The sequence below is a fragment of the Coturnix japonica genome, chromosome 5 (assembly GCF_001577835.2).
Source record: "Coturnix japonica isolate 7356 chromosome 5, Coturnix japonica 2.1, whole genome shotgun sequence".
NCBI lineage: Eukaryota > Metazoa > Chordata > Aves > Galliformes > Phasianidae > Coturnix > Coturnix japonica.
Window position 1 is genome coordinate 48,812,379 of NC_029520.1, and position 23,327 is coordinate 48,835,705.

The 23,327-nt window shown below is 40.6% G+C and overlaps 1 long non-coding RNA gene across 2 annotated transcripts; it reads left to right on the forward strand.

Annotated features, from left to right (window-relative positions):
• The first annotated feature begins 1,549 nt into the window (after positions 1-1,549).
• On the forward strand, positions 1,550-9,960 carry LOC107315281. Of its 2 annotated transcripts, none has more exons than XR_004307584.1 (4): positions 1,550-1,579; positions 5,810-5,936; positions 6,045-6,198; positions 7,771-9,960. It is a non-coding gene; the product is annotated as an uncharacterized LOC107315281 (long non-coding RNA). The 2 variants fall into 2 exon arrangements; XR_001555853.2 differs by having other exon boundaries at positions 1,551-1,579; positions 5,760-5,936.
• Positions 9,961-23,327: the final 13,367 nt, after the last annotated feature.

Below are 23,327 nucleotides of genomic sequence, written 5' to 3' on the forward strand. Positions count from 1 at the left end.
AAGGTTCAACCTCTACTGCCATACTACCAGCATCTGCCTCTGACACTGTGAGTCAACATCATAAAACAGAAGGCAGTGGTATCATTTCATTGTATGGTCTGCTTGAAAGTTGGGTGTTGGGATGAAATGAACCACCCAAGGTGTCTCTGCTGATGAAATGAGGAAGGATTGCTCTCATTTATTCTGATGTTTGAAGAAAGCGACAGCTTTTGGGGTGGCAAATCTTTCTCCCCTGTTGGACTTGCTAGTGCAGAATTAGGGGAGATAACTGAAGAATCTGACTTTAAATTCTATACCTTTGAACGAGCTTTTGACACACAGGAATGAAGAGATTCAACTTCATCTAGCCTGAAGACCTGCTTAGCTGAGGGTTACAGAAAATAATAGTTTTACATATTTTTTTTTTTTTACTATTGTTATGTAAAATTCTCAACGTCTAACAGATGTAAGGTCATTAGACCTTACAGCCACGTGAACGCATCAGAGCCCAAACTTACATGTTTTTTAATGTAAGCTCAGCTACCTTTGAGAATAACACTGCAGCTAGGTTTGTTTTAATAAGGGCTGAGAAAATGCTGGGTGTAATTTTCAAGCAGGAGGAAATGAATGCCATGGTTTAGAAAAGAGCTCTGCAGGGAGAGCAGCAACACAAGTCCAGTGCAAATTACAGAAGACACATACTCCTATACAAGAAAACACACATATATATGCACACATGCACAGATTCCTATGTGCATGAAAAGTAGGTTATTAAAGAGACAGAATGAAGGCAGAAGAAAGACAAAGAGCAGAGGAGGGTGCTGCCTGTGGTAGGAGATTGGAACTAGTTATCTTTGAGGTCTCTTCCAACCTAAGCCATTCGGTGATTCTAGGATTCTATGGGAAGTTTTCACCCACAAGAGCAGAATCTGTTGGAGAAAAACACCAAGAAAACAGCACTGTGAAGGGGCAGGTTTTTCCACTGCCTTTGTTATTCCTCTGGGCAGTGCTGCTCCCTCCTTCCTGCCACCATAGAGGCAGCCAATTAGAAGTGAAAGTGTGGTCCTGTTGCCAGTTACTGACAAAGAGCCCGAACACTTTTGCTAAATAATACAGCACAAATGAATAGAACATGGCTCTATGAATGCCCCTACTGAAGAAAAGGACACTTAAAGGAATAAAAATAGAAAATTCTATGTTTGGGTTTTTTCTTTTATTTAAAGAGATCATCTTTCCCAATCAGGTATGACACACCTAGTTACGCTTGGTATGACTGAAGGATATATTAGGCTCTTTCATCAGAGCTCCAATCTTAATTTTATCACGGTTCTCAGGAAATTAAATGCATTGTATGTTGTTCCTTCCTTTGTAAGGTACCTGACTGTAGTGAAAACGCTGAGTCACAGCTTGAACAGGTGACTGAGCACCTGGCAGGAAGGCAAGGCCAACCCAAAGGAGCTCAGGTGCAAGCAAGCAATGCACCTCAATGATTGCAAGGGGTGGAGCCAGGATCCACCTCCTCCAAGACCTCATTTAAGGGCTGGCAGTGTAGGCAAGGGTATCTTGTTGGAGATTTCTGCCTACCTGAGGTCTTCTGAAGGTAGGCAGCTTTTTTCTTTTTCTTCTCTTTTTTTCTTTGCTGCTGCTGCACTTGGGCTTATTCTCTCTTGCTGTAGCTTGGGACTCTGCTACCCGCTATCATTGCTGTGTTTTCTGTCATGTTCTAGTACTATGCTGATTATGGTCTGGTTTTAGATTTCTCCAAATGGGCAGTCATAATTCCTCCATTCTGTTGTTGTTGAACCTGAGATATCTGAATAATTGAGGCCTCTTGTTTCCTTATCATATGATTTGAGCTGCTAAACTATGTACTTTCTCCCTGAGCAATGTATGAAAGAATGAAGACATGGATGATTTATGCGAGGTTCAAGCACTCTTTCATATATGAAACATTAGCCTAGTTCCCTTTTATTTTCCAAGCTGTACTTTGTACTACACAGAGAATGCTCAAATTCTGTCAAATTAAACCAGAAGTATAAAGATAATCCTAAGCATGATGTGCATTAGACCCACTTGAGCTGTGAAAAATCAGCTTAACCAACCTATCTGCTTATACTGTATCTTTGGTCTAAGTCCCTCAAACAGAGCTCCCAGTTCACTGGATAAACCAAAATATACGTTTTGAACTCAAATTAAGTCCTAAAGATTAGGGATAGCTAAGACTTCTATAATAGAATAATCTATCCTTGTACACATTTGAAAGCAGAAACTTCCTCATACAGGAAGGGAAAGCTGAAAATTTAATAAAAATATTTGTACTTTATGCTACACATCAAGAACAATCCTGTAAAAGCACAATGAGACAAAGCTGCAGGATCTCAGGGGTTGGATGGTAACTCAAGAGGTCACCAAGTGCAACCCCCAGCTGAAGCAGGCTGCCTACAATAGGTCACACAGGTAGGTAGCCAGCTGGGTTTTTTGTATCTCCATAGAAGGGGAAACCTGCTAGTTATAAGCCTTCAACCAGACTCTGTGCCAGTGATGACCACCTTCTGAGCTCAGCCAGTTCTCAATCCACCTCACTGTCCACTCATCTATCCCACATTTTCTAAGTTTCATAACAAGGATGTTGTGGGAGACGGTGTCAAACACCTTGCTGAAGTCAAGGTACACAACATTCACTGTGCTTCCCACAGTGAGACTCATTGAAGCAGCATTATTCTAGCCTGGCTGTCAATTGACATAACTCAGTATCTACATTGCAGTGAAAGCCAGGTTAGAAGCAGATCTAACTGTTGTGCTTGAAAAAGAATCATCATCTTGGGTGTTCAGGAGAAGATGAAACCCAGGTGGTGTTGAGGCTTTAAGGAAACGGACCTGTTTTTGTCCTTGAACTAAAATCTATTTTCTTCGGGACGTTCTACGCTACAGTTGTGCTGTTTTCTTCATATGCTCAAAATTTGTAAAAACAAATATTAAAAATAAGATTCCAAATATTAATAGGATAAAAAAGCAGACTAAGTATGGAGTCTCTTCTTTTTTCAGTAAAGGAGCTTTGTCTGATTTGAAGGAGTTCTAGCTACAGGGCCAAAAATCATTTATTATGAACAGGGCTACTGACAAACCTTCACTTGCATGAATCCAAATGGAGGATGGGTCACAGGCTCAGCTGGTGCAAGTTCAGCATACAACAGCCAGTGCAAGTATTGTGATTTACACCAGCTGAGATGTGCCTTGCTGTTTCTATTTTAATAAATCTGCTGTAAGAATAAATTTCTCCTTACTTGCCTGGCACAGTTCTGTTGAGATGTTTAACCACAGTAACAAAATGACTATGTTTTTAGTGCAGATCACAAATGAAACATCCATTGTGCAATATAATGTCCATCTTACAGCCCAAATTGATTTTAGAGGTGCTAATTATATTATACCATAATGTTGCAGAAACTACAGTAATTTACTTCTAGAATCCTTTTTATTTCTTTTTAATTACTCATGTTTACCAATTCCTATATATTCAGAAACAGCTCAGAATTGCAATAAGCAAAGGAGGTTTGAAGTGGAATGATTAAGAACATCTGGCACACACATAATTATACCAGGCAGTTTATTTTGCCTTTACCATCTCACTATAGCCATGTTAATGAGGTAGAGTTGGATTCTATCAATCTTCTGGAAATTTAGGATTGCTTTATTGCATGGGTAGTTTCACTGAAATAACTGGCATCAAATAAAGTAGTCACACCAAACCTGGAAGAAAGGGTGGCAGACTCTTCCCTCATACTAAGTGGAGCTTCTGACCTTAGATATGTGGCCAGCCTTACCCATGTCTTATCTTGTTGATCATTTCACCCAAGTCTGAGTTCAACTGATGAGTATGTGAACAGAGTTACAATGGCAAATGTTCCTGGGAAGTGCCGCTAATGAAGAGTTACCAGTGGTTCCTTTATTGTTGGCTTTGTGATCAGTTGGGAAGAGATGTATTTTTCTAGTCTGGAAAAGGATCTGGGGAGACCTACTTATGACCTTCTAACATTTGAAGGGAGATTATAAACAGGAGGGAGATCTCCTGTTATTCTGCCTTTTGAATTTTTGTAAGATACAGAACAGAGAAAACTGCCCCTACTATACTGTCAGAACAGTTTCAGCTGGTAGGGGCAGTAGATGAGTGAAAGACTTGGGTTGCTCAGTCCATTATGAACCAGCTCAGTTTAAGGTGACTACAGCTCTCTTCCTGTTGGAGGGAAATCACTCCCACTCCTCTTAGACCGGTCAGTTGAAGGAACACTTTGTGTCTGTACATCAGCAGTGGCTCAGAAGAGATGGGTAGTGAATTTTCACAAGCAATGTAGTTGCTCTCACCACAAAACTAATTGCAAGGGGAGTAAACAACAGGCCCATCAGTCATTCAGTGTGACTTCATTTATAAGGATGTCAGAATATACTACTTGTGATTCCCAGCTCCTGCAGGTAAGTGGAACTATAGGTAAGCAACATTGTCCAGCATCTATTACCTTGTAGAAGGACTTTATTTCTTCTGTTTTCTTCTGCAGTCTCCTGTCCTACTCACTCACTTGTTATTGGCTTCTAGTTACCCCGTGGAACCAATTTCCATTCTTTGTTCTGGGGATCTGTCAAGTCCACAACAGCACTGACCCTAATTTATCATTTCTTGCGGTTTCAGTTGTGTCTTGTTCCATCTTTATGTCTGTTCCTTTGTGCAATTTCAGATTAGCTTACTTTGGCTACATCACTCTTGTGAATACAAGCAGGACTTTTATTGAAGATTCAGCTTTTCTTCCTCATTCCCTGCCTGCCAAATATCGAACTGGGTTTTGCTGGAGCCTACAGTTCACAAACTGAACTGAAAGGCATTTTATTCTAGTGGTTGCTGTCTTTATTTTAAATACTTTCTTTCCATATATGCATGTTTATTGCTGTATGAAAATTCACATCTATGTCTGGTTCATGATTCAAGTTCTCTTTATAGAATCAAAGCAACTCATTGTACAGATTTCAGTAATGTTACCCCTGATTTGCGTTTGTTGGGGAGAGTTCTAAGTCTGATCTGCCCAGCTCTAGTGACTGTGTAAGGATAAATGTGCCTCCAGTATTCACTCTAACTACGCTTCTAATAGAAGGAAATCTTTAGCCCACAGTAATGATAGTGCCTATACTTGCATCATTTTTTTAATTTCAGTTTATGATGGAACAAATTGGTGTGAGTGCTCAACATTGCTGAGGATACATATGGCTTTTGTTTTTTTAATTCAGTTAATGGTATGTATTTATCAACACTAACTTCTATGTGAAATGAAGAGAAACACCACCTACTGAAAGCAAGACGGTCTGACATCCATTTCAGGGAATGTTTGTGCATGTAGTAAAGGCCTGATTAACAATACTTGCTTTAAGAGGATCTGTTTTCTATTGCTTATATCTATCTCATACTATAAAGTGTTCCACTCTAAGAAGTCATATGAAGTAGAATTGCTTTGGATCCCTTTCCCAAAACTGTTTAAGAGCAATATTTAGAACTCCAGAACAAGAAGAAAAGAGAACAGGAAATGTATTTTTCTTTGCTGTCTCAAAATAATACTGGCAACCCTTTTAGTTTTGTTTTGCTTAGTGCCATTAGAAACCACAAACATTCTACGATTTAGTGAGGGGCTGATCTCTGGGGTCACAGTTCTGCCTTTTTCTGTTGCTGTGAAAATCCACTTAATTATAATGTCCTGTTTAGTGGATTTTTCCAGCTTTGGATGTTGATACTTTTAAAGTTTGCAGTGTCAGTCTCAGAGGATTATACAGTCTCTGACGTGTGATTCAGGTGAAGAACGAGGTAGATGAGTTTCAAAAGAGGAACCTGCAAAGCAGCGTAACAGAGGAAGAAGAATGAAGATATGAGATGGTATCTAAACCTTGGAGAAGGGGTTACAACAGGACTGTAAGATACAGTAGGTATACATTATCACCACATAACACTTAAAAAAACCCAAACAAACAGCATTTTCAATCTCACAGTTGAAATTAATAATTAAAAAATTATTGTTTTTCTCATTAAGATCTCTGCACACACATCCACGAAACATGATATGTGCAGCCCACAGGCTTGTACATCTAGTCGTAACAAACCTTGCTTCGTTCTCTACTATTTGTGGAGATACTGACTACTTCAACACCCATAAGTGGAAAGCTCATGTCAAGCTACCAAGTCAGGTGAGTTACTGTTAACCTGTACTATTTTGGATGGCTCAGCTTTTGTTTAATTGTGAAATTCTAGAATTGGAATGCTTCTTACCTTCTTCCTTCATTTTGGAGAGGTGCAGTCTGCAGGCACCCAGACTGACAATAAAAGGCACTGTGCAATGGACCCACTCCATCGGGCACATTGTGCAGCACAGCACTGAATATTTAAGATGTGCTATCAGTCATTTTAAGAATGACATTTTGGAAGTTTGGGGCAAATGTAAGCATGCTATTAAGTTCAGTTGACTTGATGTTGCTGGATTAAACAATAAAATCAAAGAAGCTCTTCAAGCTATTGATTTCTTCAGTGCATTGTTTGCATTTACGTAAATCTAATTAAAACATTGTGCATAACCCAATTACAAGCTATTCCCTTACAGCAAGTTTTATATTTATCTAAGCCAGGCTGTGCCAGCTGTGAGACAAAACCTTGGATTTGCAAATAGCTATTGTGTAACAGCTGTAGTGGTCAGATAAATACACCGATTATTTTGTCTTTCTGCTAATGAATCATGCACTTGTGGATCAGGAATATTTTTTGCTGTATCAGGTTGCTAAGATTTTTTTCAGAGGCATGTCTCAGCTATCAGATTGTACAGCAGATTAGTAATATAATTTAAAAAGCAGGCAGTTATGGGGCTGAAGGACATCAGGAAGTGCTCACTTTGTGTTCTGCTGGTAGGTGGGGAGGCAAGTCTTTAAAGGTAATATCAACACTCTGGATTGTTCTCTGGGGAAGCCAATCTCTACCCATTGGCAATCCAGGGGAATGGACTTCAAAGTTTAATCCTTGGTTCTCTGAATAAGTTTCTTTGAGCCTTAAGGTTCTTAGGTCACCAGTATTTAGATTTAGATGGGGTTTGCACCAGTGTTCATGAAAACTCCCCTAAGAGTCCTGAAAGCTCAGTTTTGTCACCCAAGTACCAGTGGAAGAAGATGAAGAAGGGCAAAACTTCCTGTTTTCTACATACACTATGTGTCTGTTTTGTTTTTTTTAGATTTGCAACAAATCTACCCCACATTTGTGACAGCCTATGTGTACTTTTTTTTTCCTAATGCTGGATGAAGTACCAGGGGGAAGAAAACAATACAACAAACTTTTGTCCACAGCAGCAGAGCCTTCTTGAAATGTTCCTGAACCCTCTAAGAATGCTTCAAAGAAAACCATCCTTCAAGGCTCAAATCTATGACAGCTTATGAAGAAGAGCTAATACAGAAGATCCCATTCCCAGCCTGGGAAAAGGGAGAGAGGACAAACAGTGGGGTAGGAAAGTCCGGTTAGGTACATGAAGAGGAAGAGAGAGAAGAGGAAAAGAGAAGACACAGATGCACTGATGAGGACAGTACAGACCAAAGGAGGAATGGGCAGAGCATGGGTAAGGCAGTACAGAGTGATAGTGGGAAGAAAAGATGCAGGACAACTTTCAGTGTGTCATTTACTATTTCATCCCTCTAAGACAGGAACTGATGTCGTTAAGTGGGAAGACCATACCCCTTTAACGCTCAAGAAATGATTTTTCCTTTTGTTTTTTTTTCCCTCAGATGTTGATAGGGACAACTCAGCTGGCTGGTCAGTAGTTTATTATCCATCCCTACTCAAGGAACACTTTTCCAAGAAACCCTTCAGCTTCTGGCACAGTAACTACAGAGGCGCAATGCTGCTGGCTGCAGAACAGCATAACAAGGAGCAATCTCTCCTCATGCAACCTTTAAGTATAGGCTTTAAGTGTTGCAAGCATTCCCTAGGGCAAGTGAGACTGAAATGGCACCTCAGCACATGTACTACCCAACTCTGGGATTTCAAACTACATACCATTCCCTTCCAGCTGGAGACAAGTTTATGAGCTTGAGCAGGCAATGAGAGCTTCTTTCCATACTAATGAAATGTCCAAGTCCTAATGGATTAGTAGTTTTCATATCAGATTAAATCTTCTATTTTTGCTGATAAAGGCACAAAAGTCACTCCTAATAGGCTTTCAGATTTTGTTAGCAAAAATACATCTCAATAGAGCACAGTGCCAATGAGATACAAACAAGACAGAAGAGGCTTTAACGTGTTATGACGGACTGCTCAGAAACTCTGCTTTCCTCCAACTGGCCAGAACACAGAGAGACAACATGCAGAGGTTGATTGCTGATGCATAGAAACCCTATGGGCACGTTTCTAGAAACTCATGCACAGCCAGCCAACCTCTGGTCTCCACAGAAGTCCCTGGAGCTGTTCTGGAACCCTGATCGGCCACGGGGACTCTGGAGTCTGAGGAAGTTTTCAGGCTATTTTGATGCCAGAAGTTATTCCATTCATTCATAAAGTCACTGATTGGATAGAGATCCCAAATTCAATGGCTCACCAGTAACCTTTCACCATACAGGACTACAAGTGTTGGGATAAAATATCAGCCATGCAGTTCCTCTGGATTTACTTAAAGACAGAAGCCTCACACATCTACCCCAGGTGAAAACATACATCCTGTTGTGCTTTCTAAGCATGTTAAATTCTCTCCATGTGCCAATCTATATTTATAAGTGATATAAAGTATAGCATAATATTGTCTCTACCCACAAGTACTTGGATAGCTTTTTTAAATGGCTGTTTTTGTTCTTGTTGCTGTTTTCTTCGCACCTATAAGCTTTTCTATTTGTTATTTTGGTTCCTAACAAAGTGATTGCTGTTTCAATCAGTGTTCCAGTATGCTCCCTTCCTTTAGTTTCTGAATGAGTCTATGATAATTTTCAGAAAGGAAGGGAAAAAGGCAGATGAATTATGGCACCTGAAGTCAGAAAGAAAATTCTGAAAGGAAAATGTAATTAAGAAATAAATTGAAAAACGGAAGCACCTGTGATACAGTGGTCAGGAGTGATTATTTTAGGGCAGATACCATTGCAGGCAGCTTAATTCCCTTTCATTCTTTTCTTTCAAGATTTGGACTGTTTGCTCATTTATAGGGATAAAATGTAAACCTCTCCTACTTGCACTGTTAGATGTAATGAGTACTATTTTGCAGTTAAGTAAAATACTGACATAGTTCCACTGATGAAAAGGTTTCTGTTGCTTTTCAGAAAGCCCCCGATTCTTTAATTTATAGGGCGTAGTTAAAATCTGCTTGGCAAATATGTATCTGGAACGTGTTTTGCTTGTATGGCTAAAAGCCACCAGTCCTCTAAATTCAAAGGTTTTAGAGAGATCGAAAAGGCTGTAAGAAATTCCCATCTCTAAAGAATTCTTTAAATTAGTTTCTGAGCAAGATGGGAATGGAAAATATGAAGGAGAGTGACTGCAGAAATGGTAAATAACAGTGACATTTTGAATGTTTGATCAAGAATTGATCCTAATATAATTTTACATGGAAATATGAGTACACTGGGATATGAAGCACTGCTGAAATTTTATGGATTTTTGAGTCAGTAGCACTGAAGGGGTATGAGATGCAATGAATGTGCTGACACCTGAAAACGTACTTTATCTTTGGGACAGACCCAAACAGATTCTACCCTAGAACATTATAAGAGCATGATGACTTGTTTCTGGCCTCTCATACTTGTTCCTTTCGCAGGGCCTGGAAGCAAAGTCTGACTGAAGTCCAGTAATGCAGATTTTCCTCTTTATGATGGACCCAGGGCTATCCCATAACCACAGAACATTAAGCCCTGCCATATTTTTTTCCAATTTGTAGGAAATTTGTCCCCTTTTACCAAATGCATCACAAAGAACATTATTAAGTAACAAATGCTTTCTCAATGTGTCAGTATTCCTTATTCCTAGACCATTTTTTTCCTTCTGTATCTTTGAATATCTCATAAGAGAGAAGGGTGTTTCATGTCTAATATCTATAGCTGCAATGATTTCAGTGTACCTTAACTGAAATGCTGAGTAAAAACAAATCTCCTGAAACAGATCTGGCATGCAACAGTTACTATTAGCAATCTTGATTCACAGCTTCTTAGAGGCACTTTCAGTTCACTGTTCATTTCTGTGGTATTACATATTTATCAAAACAACCTTAGTAAAAGAAAAAGATGGGAGCAGCAGAATCCCAATAGATCACAAGGACAGTGAGAGAAATGGTTGAGATGACATTAACCTATTTAAGTTTATTAAATCTGAAGTACTTGTTAAAAGTAGAGATAAATTTTTAAAGAGAAGGCTCCAAGACCTTATAGTAGCCTTCTGGTACCTGAAGGGGGCCTACGGAAAAGCTGGGGAGGGACTTTTTATAAGGACAGTTTGCTATAAGGTAAGGGCAAATGGTTTTAACTGGAAGAGGGTAGATTTAGACTAGATATCAGGAAGAAATTCTTTACCTTGAGGGTGGTGAGATGCTGGAATTGTTGCTCAGTGAGGTTGTGGATGCTCCCTCCCTGGAAGCATTAAAGACTGGACTGGATGGGGCTGTGAGCAGCTGATCTAGAGGGAGGTGTCCCTGCCTATAGCAGGGACTTGGAACTGGATGATCTTAAAGGATCAACCCAAACAAATCTGTGATTCTATAAAGTTGCTATAATTTAGTATCAACAGAACTCTGAGACTAAGATAGAAACAACATGCATGAGGAATAACTAAGCTAAATTTATAGCATTTTTGTCATCATAAGGCACATAATCTCTGCAGCTATTAAAATACATGAGACTTGATAGTAATCTACAACTAGTCCAGATAATAAGATTCCAAGTACTGGATTCCCTTTCCAAAAGCTGGGCTGATTCTAATTGATTTAGAGTGTTTTTACAGAGTAACTGTGGGAACAACAGCCAGTCGAAAGTTATGAGAATGGCTGTTTTTACACTAGAAAATGGCATCCTAAACAACTGAGGGAAAACAAAGCAAGGAAAGAAACAAACAAACAAAAATCCCTCAAACCAAACTAAAGCAAAACAATTGGCAATTGTTTTCAATATTTCAGTGCTGATGCAGCCCAAGAGAACTGCAGACTCACAGAATGGATGAGGTTGGAAGGGACCTAGTTTCACTTACATGCTTACATACAGATGACACATTTGTGAACATATTTAACACAGCACCGTGAACCGATGCTGTAATCTTACTATGGTTTGGAGCGCCTCAATTTTGGGGGTTTGCAGAGCACTTTGTGACCACTGCTCTGATAGAAAGACAATGATTTCTTCAAATCACCACTTGATGTCACTTGACACCATACTGATAAACTTGATAAAGCCCACTTCTGGGCAATAGACAAAGGTTCTTAGAATAAGATGTCTGAAAAGGGGAAACCAAGATGCTATAGAAGTCCTACAGAAAAATAATATTTAGTGGCTTTGGGTTTGCCTAAAATTTCTGTAACCAGTGTTGACAACTGCTAAATTACTTACAAATACACAATCTCTTTTTGTTCACAGAAGTATTTGTACCAGTTTTCTCTTCCAGAGACAGACTAGAATTAATCACTGAGACTATGATTTATTAAGTTAGGATGTGATCCTCAATTATTAGGTGAAGAGGTTTGAAGAGACGTGAAACAGACACAGATGTTTCTAGATCACTGTTCCAAAAATAAGACTCCATATCTCAGTGTCATTTGTCACTTAAAAAGTTTTGGCTGAGCCTCAGGTTTTTTCCCTGCTGCATCTTCATTCCTTACTGATACAGTGAGTTCCATATTTCCCATGCATATGAAATACCAGCTCTGAGAATGAAGGCAGGATAACACATTTCCTAATCTATCTAGTCCAAAGTAAAGTGAATTATTGTTCCCCAATGGAATTTGTCATACGTCGGCACGACCTGAATCTTAATCAGTTTATGTGGTCGCAGTCTTGCAGTCTCTCCTCTTCCATTTTCCATTTATTTTCTGCTGGGACTCAGATTTATTTGTGACAGAAACCTTTATCCTGAGACTTGTGTACATTGGTTGTATTCTCCAGTAATCACCAGCCAGGTGGTCTTGCCAGGAAATAGACCTGATCTTTTGTAGATTAAATATTAACCCACTACATTTTCAATCCCAGAGCTTCTGGAAATATTTTACCTAGAAGAGATCTTCATTGCAGCTTCACTGAAAGCGAAGTGTTTTTCTGGATACTGTTTTCAAACTACTGTTAGATAAAACAGAAAAAAAAATAAAAGTAAAAGGCTGTTTGAGGTTGTCCCAATTTGTTTTGAAGATGTCAAAAGTCATTTGTTCTTACTTTAATCAAAGCAAGAGGAATGAGTGGCACTGAATTATATTCATATAATATTTTGTATGGTTTTTGATGTTTTTTTAGCACTTCAGTGGTTCCAAGTTTAAACAGTTTGGAATCCATATTACCCAAAGTTTTGAAGAACAGAAAAGGTTGTGATTCTTGTTTGCCTTCCAACACTGGCTTTTAGCACAGAAAGAAAATATCCACTGTAGTTAATGCTAGCTGCTTGCTCTCATTTATAAAATGTTATACTTGGAGAATATAGACTTCCACCTGGATAAGAACTTATCCTTGGCAAGGTAGTCTGGATCAATACCAATAAGGTATCATCTGCACTCCTCATTCAGTGTAATTCAACTGAAGTCTGTAGAAACTCCATCCTTATACTCAAGGACTGTCCAAGAAGCCTCAAGGTATTTCATTTACTGTTGTGTCTTACCAGCTATCACTCTTCCTCTCTTCAACAGCTGAGCTCCTACTTGCTTTATTGTATGTCACATTTTAAAACAAACAAACAAACAAAAAACCCACACACAAAGAAACAGAAACAGCAGTGCTTTGATGTCTGTATACGCATCAGAAAACGCTTTGGTTGTGTACAGTATGCATGAATGCTGGTGGCATTTCCCACTTGGAAGGGTTGAGAACTTCTTGGTCACTTGTGGGTTTCCGCATCCCACATCAAGCAAACAAGACTATCTATGTTGCATAGTGAATCTGGCTGGAAATTGGCTTGAACTCTGACTCCTTCAAGAGGACCAAGAGCATAAAAAATAATTCTATTTTGCATACATATATACGGACGTTTTAGCCAATATTGCTTTCCATAGGAACTAAAAACTGGAATATTTTTGAAGACTGAGATCCAAAGGAGCCCCAGATAGGTAGGAAGAGTATCCATTTCCAAACTTCTGGTCCCCCCATTTAGGAATATTATTAAGATAATAAACTTTCTTCCTTAGGGAGGTAACTTCAGAGACAAATTACTTTCCAGCACTGTCTTCCCTATCAGCTAGTGCTTAGAGCTCTCTAGTGCTTTATAATCTGAATTTCTACAAGCACTGAGCAGATATTGGTGATTTATTCCCATAATTATTGTGCTTCTGAATCTGTACCAAATGGAATGCATAGTTCCTTGCTAAACATTGCAAGTTAAACCCCACTGGTCAGGAAAGAGAAAAAGAAGCAATTTAAATCTATCTATAGCACTTTTCAGCCTTTGCCTGGCTGTCCATCAAACAGAACGATCTTCTAGAGAAAGATGAGAGAGAGAGCCACATGTAATCTATCTTCTTTCAGTGCATGCAGAGCACGCAGGTTATTCATCCAGCAATTTAAACTGTGTCCCTTGGCCCCTCTCTTTCAAATAGGAGCTGACTAGAATTTCTAGGGGCAGGAAAATTTGATATTTCATTGCAAATTGGAATGAGAAACAATTATTTTTAGAAATTATGAAAATAATTGGCAAAGCTACTTTCTCTTTTTTGCAGTGCCAGAGTTGGGTTCTAAAGCACCCAGAAATGTAATAAATGTGAAAACTGACATAAAACAAAAGCTGAAGAAAACCAGCAGAGACAGAGATAATGACTGTATCTCCCCAAAACAAAATATACAGCAGAAACAGAAATGATTGAGCCATCTGTTCTCATACAAAATCATATTTGTAGCAGATTTTGTTAAGTAAAAGTTGACAAAAGTGTTTGAAGTGTGTGTATTTCCTTAGTTTAGGAATCCTGACCTCATGCTTATTCACTGTAATCTTCAGCCACAATGAAAGGCAAGAATTACTCAGCTTTAAAACAACAGAATCTCTATTCCTCTCATCAGGTTGGCAACATGAAAGGAGGTATGTTTGCACTCCACTGCCAAGTTTGTCATGATACCACAATAGAAGAAACTGGTTTGTTGGATCTCAGTGTAACAAAGGGATTCTATACAAGCTTAGCTCTGGTTATAGCAGATAGCATAGCATCATTCATCTGTAGGTGGGTAGATTCCCTCACATTTGCTATCTTTGGGCACAGTGCACCTCTAGCAAATCTGAATGTCAATATTCTTTGCTCATTTTGTGTCCTGAATCACCAGTTAACCTTAACTACTTCTTTCATTGGCCCTGGAATATTAGAATATTGCACTGTACATTGCACTTTCCTCTGTCTTTTCTTTTTGATCCCACTTGTGGTAATTCAAGAAACTCACGCATCAACCCAAGAAATTCAGCCTAAATCTGATCTCAGTGATCTGGCATCCATACTGGTGTGACAGCTGCATAAACAAGAGGGAAAGACTTACAATTCCATTCTAATAAGTCTCTTTGTTTTTTTCAGCAAGTTAACTTTGCCTTCCTATCAAGAGACGATCCTGCTTAAATATGAATCTTGGACGAAATGGAATGAGCCTGAGCAGGACATGGACAGCTCTGAATGTGAAATGGCACCTCCCGGACCCCTCTGAAATGTCCCATGGCTCTCATCATGCTTCTTTGTGCCCTGGGGGTTCTTCCATCCTTACTGAGACACCTCTCCCCACAGAGAGTGATGGGCTGAGACACTCCTTGATGAAATGCTCCTTATAATCAAGAACCAGAAAACTCTGGAGAGTGGGAGAAACAGAGGCTGGAAGTGACATGCGGAAACCACCTTAGGAGGTAACTTGAGAAGGAGCAGTCCAGAAATGGTTTCTGCTTTTCCCATGTCAGATTTCTTTGTTCATTATGCATTTGACACGAAAATAGATGTCAGTAATTAATATCTTGTGTCAAGCTCACCTCGTATTGTTGAAAGAATTAATTTGATAGTGTCGCTGCGATTCCTTTGAACTACTGAACTCCATATAATTTTCAGAAGGAAAAAAAAAAAAGTCTCTATTTACAGAGCAGAAATCATTGAAAACCACCCATTTATTATCCTAAGAGCTTCCTAGGGTACACATCAGCACAGATTTGATTTATGTTAGGTTAGGAAGGCAGGATGCTGGTCTAATACACAGACAGGTACAGTTGGGAAGAACAACTGGAACAGTACATCACCAGTCAAAAGCTGATGAGAAAATGCATGAAGAATTAAATGCACAGGCAGAACAAATCTTGGGAGGTGTTCTATGGGATGAGGGAGAGGGAGAAAGGGTGGTGTTGGTGGAGCCTTAGGAGTCAAACAGCCTTTTCATATCATTTTTTCTTCTTTCTTCTTGTGACGTGAAGTGCAATCAGGCTAAAAACAGCTGGAAGAGGCACAGCTGCACCCAGACCTCAACTGTGTGCCATTACCTGATGGAGCAGTTAGAAGAGTGAGAAACCACAGGCTGAAACTCAGGAGTAAACTGCAACAATTGCATACAATCTGCCTGCTGAATGTTACAGCAGGGGAGGTAGGAGACTTGGGCCATGTCACAGGGGGTGGGATGGAAGGTTGGGGGAACCTCTTAGCAAATCCTAAGAGATGAACTGATGATGAAGGAGGGGAAGCAGAAGAGTAGTGCTGTAGTGATGGAAAAGGTGGGTGGGGAAGTAAAAGTAAGACTAGAAATTTTTGTGTGTGTGTAATTGCAGTTGCTAATTTAAGAATATCAGTGGCACTGGGAGATGGCATTATAATGTCAAACATGTTATGTTACTAGGAGAACTGGTGGAAGAGGGAAAAAGATTAATTGGCAGGATCCTCACAGACAAATCAGCAATCCCATTTTCTTCAGCTGTTGGGAAGCAATGTGCCTCCATGCTTTCTCAGTGGGTTAATTTTGATGGTGTTTCTTTGAGACAAAGTGCTAATTGTTAAGGCCATGCTTCTGCTCCAGTCTAATCCTATGTCCTGTTTAGAGCAGGCTTAGATATAGGCTTCAACAGTAGCCTGTGCTGGCCATGTTTCTATTAAGACTTGTCTTGGTCTGCGCGCCCATCAGCTTTCTGACAGGATGTCAGCCATGTGATGGGCATTTCTTTGCATTGATGTGGTGACACAGAAGTGCTCATGGATGGGTATGAGTATCCAATCCCTGCCAGCTGTAAATGGGGTCGTATTCTTACTGTGAAACTTACTTTACTGGATTTATAGAATTAATTCACACTGATAGAATCAGGAGCTGACAGGGGTGATAAGACAGATTATTTCTCATTATTAAAAAAATCAGTGAAGGGTTTTCTATCAAATGCATCTAATACATTAAACTGCATTTCTTTTATGGCTCCCCTACCCAACTAAGATAAGTCGATCAATGGAGCAAAAAAAAATAGTCTGCATTAAAGTGAGAGTATAGATAATAACCAGCTACAAGTGTGAAGATAATTCATGTTCCATTTGAATGCCTTTGTTTTCTGCTCCAACATTCCTGAAGTGCTCCATGACCCTTGCAGGCCTATTGTGGGAAGGTTAGGATGGGGAGGTGTATGGGAACTGTTGAGTCACAGCCTGAACCACTGATGAGCACCTGGGGAAAGGACCTGATCAGCCCTGAGAGCACAGCTGAAGGCAGTTCAGCTGTGTGATGGGGAGGGGTGGAGCATGGCAGCATCTCTCTTAGACCCCATTTAAAGACTGACTGCCACTAGGGAAGGATCTCTGGTTGGAGATGCCTTCCTTGTGGAGTTTTCCTTATGAGCCTAGATCTTCAGAGATGGGTGAGTACTTTTCCTTTTTCTTTGTAACGCCACTCCATCCCTTTGCACTCCTGTATTGCTCTTCCTGACCTTTCTGATTGTAACAGGAGGGAAGGGGAACCATGATGCCTGACAGTTTGCAGGGAGGGACAAAGCCCTGAGGCTGTGGTAGTGCTGTAAGCAGCTGACAATATCCAAAGCCAAAGTTAAGCCACTGAGTTAAGAGTTACTGCTGAAATGAGGCTTTCTGACCCAGGTGTCTTACATTTCTACAGTCAAAGGATGCAGGACAGCTTCACCTATCCATGTCAGTGTAGAGCTGAACTGACATGTCATTAGTCATAGGAAGCTGATGATTCATGTGGATAGGAACTTATTTGCTGAGACATAAACCATTTCCAGGTGTAGAAGCTTCCCAAGAAGCAGTTTAGGTGTCTATGACTTCCAGCAACATTGGAAGGGAGCACGTGAAGAGAATTCCACTACCTGAGTTGCTAAGGGAGTATGTCAGTTGTGCACTACTCGACTAGTTCACAAAATTAACACAAAACTCGTGTTTGTTTTAAAAGATCATTAGAGCAGGAAAAGAATTTGAAAAGCCTGTTCCACACAAGAGAAGCTGTGAGTGTGCTGGAACAGTGCAAGCACATCTCGTGCTTGAAAAAAAAGCTTTTTCAAGGAAAAAACAGGCAACTGCTCACTGAAGCCTCATCTTTCCTTCCACAAATCAAGAAGATAAGCAGAAAGGATGACAAGCCTGGGCCTGGTTGCCAGTGAGCCGGAGGCCCACACTAGCCTTTGGGTTTGTTCTGCTCCTGATTCCAGACACGCATTCCTGGATTTGAGTAATGAGGTCTCTCTGATGAGTTTAAGAGGAGGGCATAGAAAGTATTTTACAGAAGGTAAAGCATCTGTGAAATGGAAGCTTGCCTATTCCACTTGCATATGTGTTCACCAGCATCTTTGGCTCGGTGTAGAAATGAACAGACATGATACCAAATTGTCAGTTACAGATCCCTGCCTCCTCTACTTCCTACCTATTATTTTTCTTCTGAATGACCCTGAGCATTAATTACATGCTAAAGTCACTTTGATGCGGTCCATCATGTTAGTGTAGGTATGTTTTACTGCTCCTAAAACTGATGGGACCCAAATGAGGGAAGTGGTCTGCATGATAACCAAGCCACCTTTGGCCTTCTAGCCTGAATGACCACCCAGTCTGGTGCAAAGCCTGAAATGATATCCCCAGCTCTGCAGCAAATCACCCTCTATATTTTTATCACTAAGCCAGAGGTGCTCTGCAATTAAAACTCAGAAAGAAATTCCTGCTCCAAGGACACAGAAGAAATAAGGACTGATTTTCATTTTACAGTCTGGAAAGTGATGCGCTAGAGGATGTTGATTTAGTTATACCATACAAGTAGCTGTAGATACTACTGAAGTAGTACCTTGCCCATAATGAATGCCAGATTTACTGGTATTTGTCCTGTAGATATCTCTGCACATGCTGCCAGTCTCTACAGGCTGCTCAAAAGCAGTGTGGCCAGCAGGTCCAGCGAGGTGATCCTGCTCTTCTGCTCTGTTGCAGGTGAGACCTTACCTGGAGTACAGCATCCAGATGTGGAGTCCTCAGTACAGGAAAGACATGGACCTGCTGGAACACCTCCCGAGGAGGGCCACAAAAATGATCCAAGGTATGGAACATCTCCAAAAGGACAGGTTGTGCAGCCTGGGGAAGAGAAGGCTGTGCAGAGATCTGAGAGCAGTCTTTGGGTATCTAAAGGAGGGCTATAAGAAAGAAGACAGACTCATTAGCATGAGTGATGGTGGATTGGTGGTGTCCTTGGAGACACTCAAGGTCAGGCTGGACAGAGCTCTGAGTACCTGATGGAGTGTCCCTGGGTGTCCCTGTTCATTGCAGGGGAGTGGGATCAGATGACCTGTAAGGGTTTCTTCCAACTCAAATGATTCCACAACTAATCTATGATCCCATGATGCTCTGAACAGATTGGCTTTGAGTCATGGGAAGTGAGCCTGAAGCACCAGCCTTTCCATGCTTGTAGAATTCCTGTTACCTGTGCATACTGTGGACCTTTCTCTAGAGTTTCCAGACAACCAGAATCCAGAGTTTGATCACTGGCTACTACAGCATGGTTACTGGTTGCCTCTGGGAATAGTGGAGCTGACAAGTTGAAATGGGGGACAAAATTGAGATTTGGTAAGTTGCATGTATAGGTATTAGGGAAAAGAACAGGCACTTTTATTACTAAACATATTCTTCATAACCTGATCTCTGTTCTGGATTTCAGAAACAAGATTTTCTATATCTACTTCTCTCATGCCATTCATTTTCCCAGTATGAGGAGGATTCCAGGACCCCCTGGTTGACTTGTCTCAGAGAGTGAACAAGAAGAGTATCCATAATGAGCATCAAGTTAAGGTATGGAGACAAAACATCCTCTTAATTGTGTGTTGGGAACTAATCTCACGAGCTGCCTAATAGGGACTCATGCCTTGCACCATAGCAAATACAGGAAAAAAACACTCATGTTTGTTTAAAAATTTCAGTATCTCCCCTTGCTCAGAGAATCCACAACTTCTGTGTCCTATTTCTTTTTGTTATCTATCGCTTCCTTTTTAGGAAGATTGTTTTATTTTGTGACATACACTCCCGGTTATAATCCAAATAATAGTAGCTAAGCTTACTGACAGATGGTACATTCATTATTTAAAGATTCTTAGCCCCAGAGCCACCAGAAAAACCAAAGCTGAAGAACTAATATTTTTACTTACACCAGCACAGTGAAGTGAAGGACTAATGCATTCCCTACTGAGCAAGAAATTAAAATAAGCCTAAAGCAACAAGCAATTTCTGGCTTTTCCATGTGTATTTTTACTTCCATATCTCTGGTGTCTACCTATGAGTAGGAGTACGTCAAAAGCTTCCCTGAACTCCGAACTGAATTATTAACATCAGCAGAATTTCCACCAGGCTTTATTTAGCTGGTGCTGCATGGGTGCTGTGCACCAGCCTGTGGTCTGCTTCCAAGTGGACAGGGAATCCTGTGGGAAATGAGGAGGTTTTGATCAGCAGGGAGGGTTTCAGCATCAGTTCAGAGAGTTTTCCTGGGGTGAAGAATAATCGGGCTGATGTGAAGATGTGCCCTCAGCTCACTGATGCAGCAGACATCCAGTCCTGCCTTCCCAAACTTGTTTGGTGGTCTATAGCTGTGGGGCCATTACAGTAGTGGGTTTCTTCTTGCACACCTCCCTTCTTGCTGCTTGCTTCGAAGGAGAAACTATTCACATTACAGCTATCAGTCTGCTGCTACACAGACAGTCAAGCCTGTCCATACATTCATAGTGTTCAGCCAGCAGTTATCAAAGCTGCACATGGTTCTTTGCTACTTCAGTTCTCCATCACACACCAAGCTGGGCTTGTTCCCCACTTCTGTGAATCAAAAAAGGACAAAGAGCACAAGTTGAACTCAGGGAACATTTCTCAGATAAGTTCTGCTTTGTAAGCATTCAGTTCTAGCTTGACTTTTTTCACCGCTATCTGAACTGCCTGAAAAGAAATCAAACACAGTCATTCCTAGCAACAGGGTGTTAGAAGAGGATGGAACTTACAATATCAGCAGTACCTAAAAATGTAGTACTATACTGACTACAGGCAGTCAGTTTAACCTAAAATTCCTAAAATTAGAGTCTAAAATTGTAACTTTAAAAGGATATTTTTTCATTGAAAATGTCACAGATGGAACCTGTAAAATTACTTAGCTCAGGTTGGTGAGGGACAAGATTGTCTTGCAAGTTAAGCTGGGCTGCTCCCCTGTCTCTTGTTCCAGGGGCTGCAGAAGGATTTGCACAACACCTCACCATGTGCTGCCTTCCTCCACAGAAGGTCTAAAACTAAACTAAACTTCATCCCAAGTCCCCAAAACAAACAGCCTTTGGGAGGCTGAAGGAAGTCCAATAGCTTCCTTTTCTCATTGTTATTATTTTTGAACACTTCCCCCATTCAGCCTTTAACAGAAGTGCTGAAAATACAAATGCTTCTTGGCATCTGTAGATAGCAGTATTCCTTACCCTCTGATGGCAATGTTCTTTTCAAGCCTCACATTCATAAACCTTTCAAATGCCCAAAAGATAACTAAGTACTATGGTGTACCATTATGGTAACCTGAGGCACTAAGAGGTTAAGCAACTCTTCATGCGTTACCAACAGAATAAGAGCTTGGCACTGAACCTCCAGGTTCTGATGCCTTACTTTACTTCTGACCACTCACCAGTGATCCCTCTCCCCATGGCCCAGCTTTCTGGCTTGGCGACCACATTTTTGCTGCTGATTCTTTTTCTTCCATTCAGCAGATTCATTAACTTCTAAGATTTAACCTCCTGCTTATGTAAATGGAAAACACATCTAGAATTCTTAGCACAAAAGACTCAGCATTCCATTAAAGAAAACTCATTTCTTGGCAAGAGTGAGATAGGTCCAGTTCCTCCACCATTCAGTTGCTGCCTTCTCTTCCAGGGGTCCACCTTGGAAGTAAGTGTCTGTTCCAGACCCCACTCTGCTGACTTCCAGCCACCTTTGTATGCTCAGCTTAAATAATGAGTGTATGTTATGTAATCTGTGAGACAGCAAGAGGAGGTGAGATTTTACAGCATGGAGGTAGGGGGAAAGGAAGTGAAAAAGGAGCACCACCAAGAGGTGAAATCTGCTCAATTAAATGTGGCTTGAACATCTCTAGTTCAGCCCTTCTCTGCAAGCTTCTTCCAAGTCATCCTGCACAAATAAAGAGGATGGACAGCTTATATTTCTTTGGCTCCTTGCCTGCATCAGGCATTCAGTCAAGCTGGGTGCTGATGAATTCTGCCAGAGGCCTCTGAATTGAATCCATGCCTTTTTCTGTGCACCACTTTTTTCTTTTTTCTTTTTAATAAAGTGACAACAGTAAGTTTATTTTTCATTTTAAAATAAAAGATTCTTCGAATAACTTAAGAATTAATCTTCAATAGGAAGAATGTTGGAAGGTTCCTCCAGGGTCCACCCTAGACTTCACTGAGCTGGATATCTGAGGACAAGCCTAACTGCTTTACATGGCAAGGTAAGGTGAGTAACTGCACAATCCACCCACTAAATAGATCTCAGTAAAGAGGATCCAGAACGTCTTTAACTTCCATTCAAAGTCACTATAATGAGTTCAATAGCTGTTCTCATGGGAGAGGCCCTCAGTCTGCCAACTGCCATCTCTGACATGGGTAGAACAAAGGTCATACCACTTTTGTAGTCATCCCAATGGCATGATCTCTCCCCATTTCATTGACTTTCTTACAGGCAAAGCTGGCAGAATTAATGCCATTCTTCATAAATATTAGCAGGAGGGGCTACTGAAGGAAATGAGTAACTAGATGTTGAAGAGTCTACCCCGACAAACTAACTATACGGCTGCTGAGAGGCTCAAGCTAGCCAAAATGGAACAAAACCAGAGTCAAAGTCCTGAAGATACAGGCATCTGCCAAGTTCCTTGGACCTGAAACAGGGTCTTTTAGTCGATCACTTCTTGCCCTACACCACTCCAAGGAAGCTTTGGGGATTTCAGATACACAAAGGAAAACCTACTGACTACCTGAAATGTGACTTCAAGCAGGTTTGTTAGAGACAGAAATACTAGAAAAAAAAAAGCCACAATTATTGGTATCTACAATGAAGCTCAAGGAATGGCTGAGACAGCTGTTGCCAATCTATTTGCAAATTAGGAAGTGAGGCAGATGTACCCCCTTGGCTCTGCCTGAAGCCTTCTGTCAGAAGCTGCTAAAGGAGCAGGTGCTTTGTGCAGACCTTATTACCAAAGAGGCTACAAGATGACAGCTGTGAGAAAATGAAGCTGTTCTCTGCAGAGTGGTTGCAGGAGGAGTAGGACAACATGTCTTGGAAAGAAGCCCTCTTACGGTTTTATTATTCAAGTATGAAAGGAATACTGTATATCCAGGGAACATATGCTGCAATGCTGTTGGGTCTCACTCTTTTTATAAGGCATGGAGAAGTGCTTTCTGCAGAGCTCTAATGGCAGACCTCATCCCCATTAAGTCTGAGTGGACTTCTGCAGCATCAGGTTGTTGAGGTTAATACAAGATCAAAACTCTAAGCTGGAATTCAAATCAGCTCCAAACAGACCCATGAAGGCTCCCATTCCATTCGATGTAAATTTTTGCAGAAGTTTTGGCTTACTGTAACCAATATTCTGATGATTTCTGAGAGGAACAGCTCCTGCAGGCAACTTGCTGGGACTTGCAGCAATGGCCTGGCCCACCCCATCTCCTGTTAAAGGGAGAATGTGCAGAACAGCCTAAAAAAGACAGA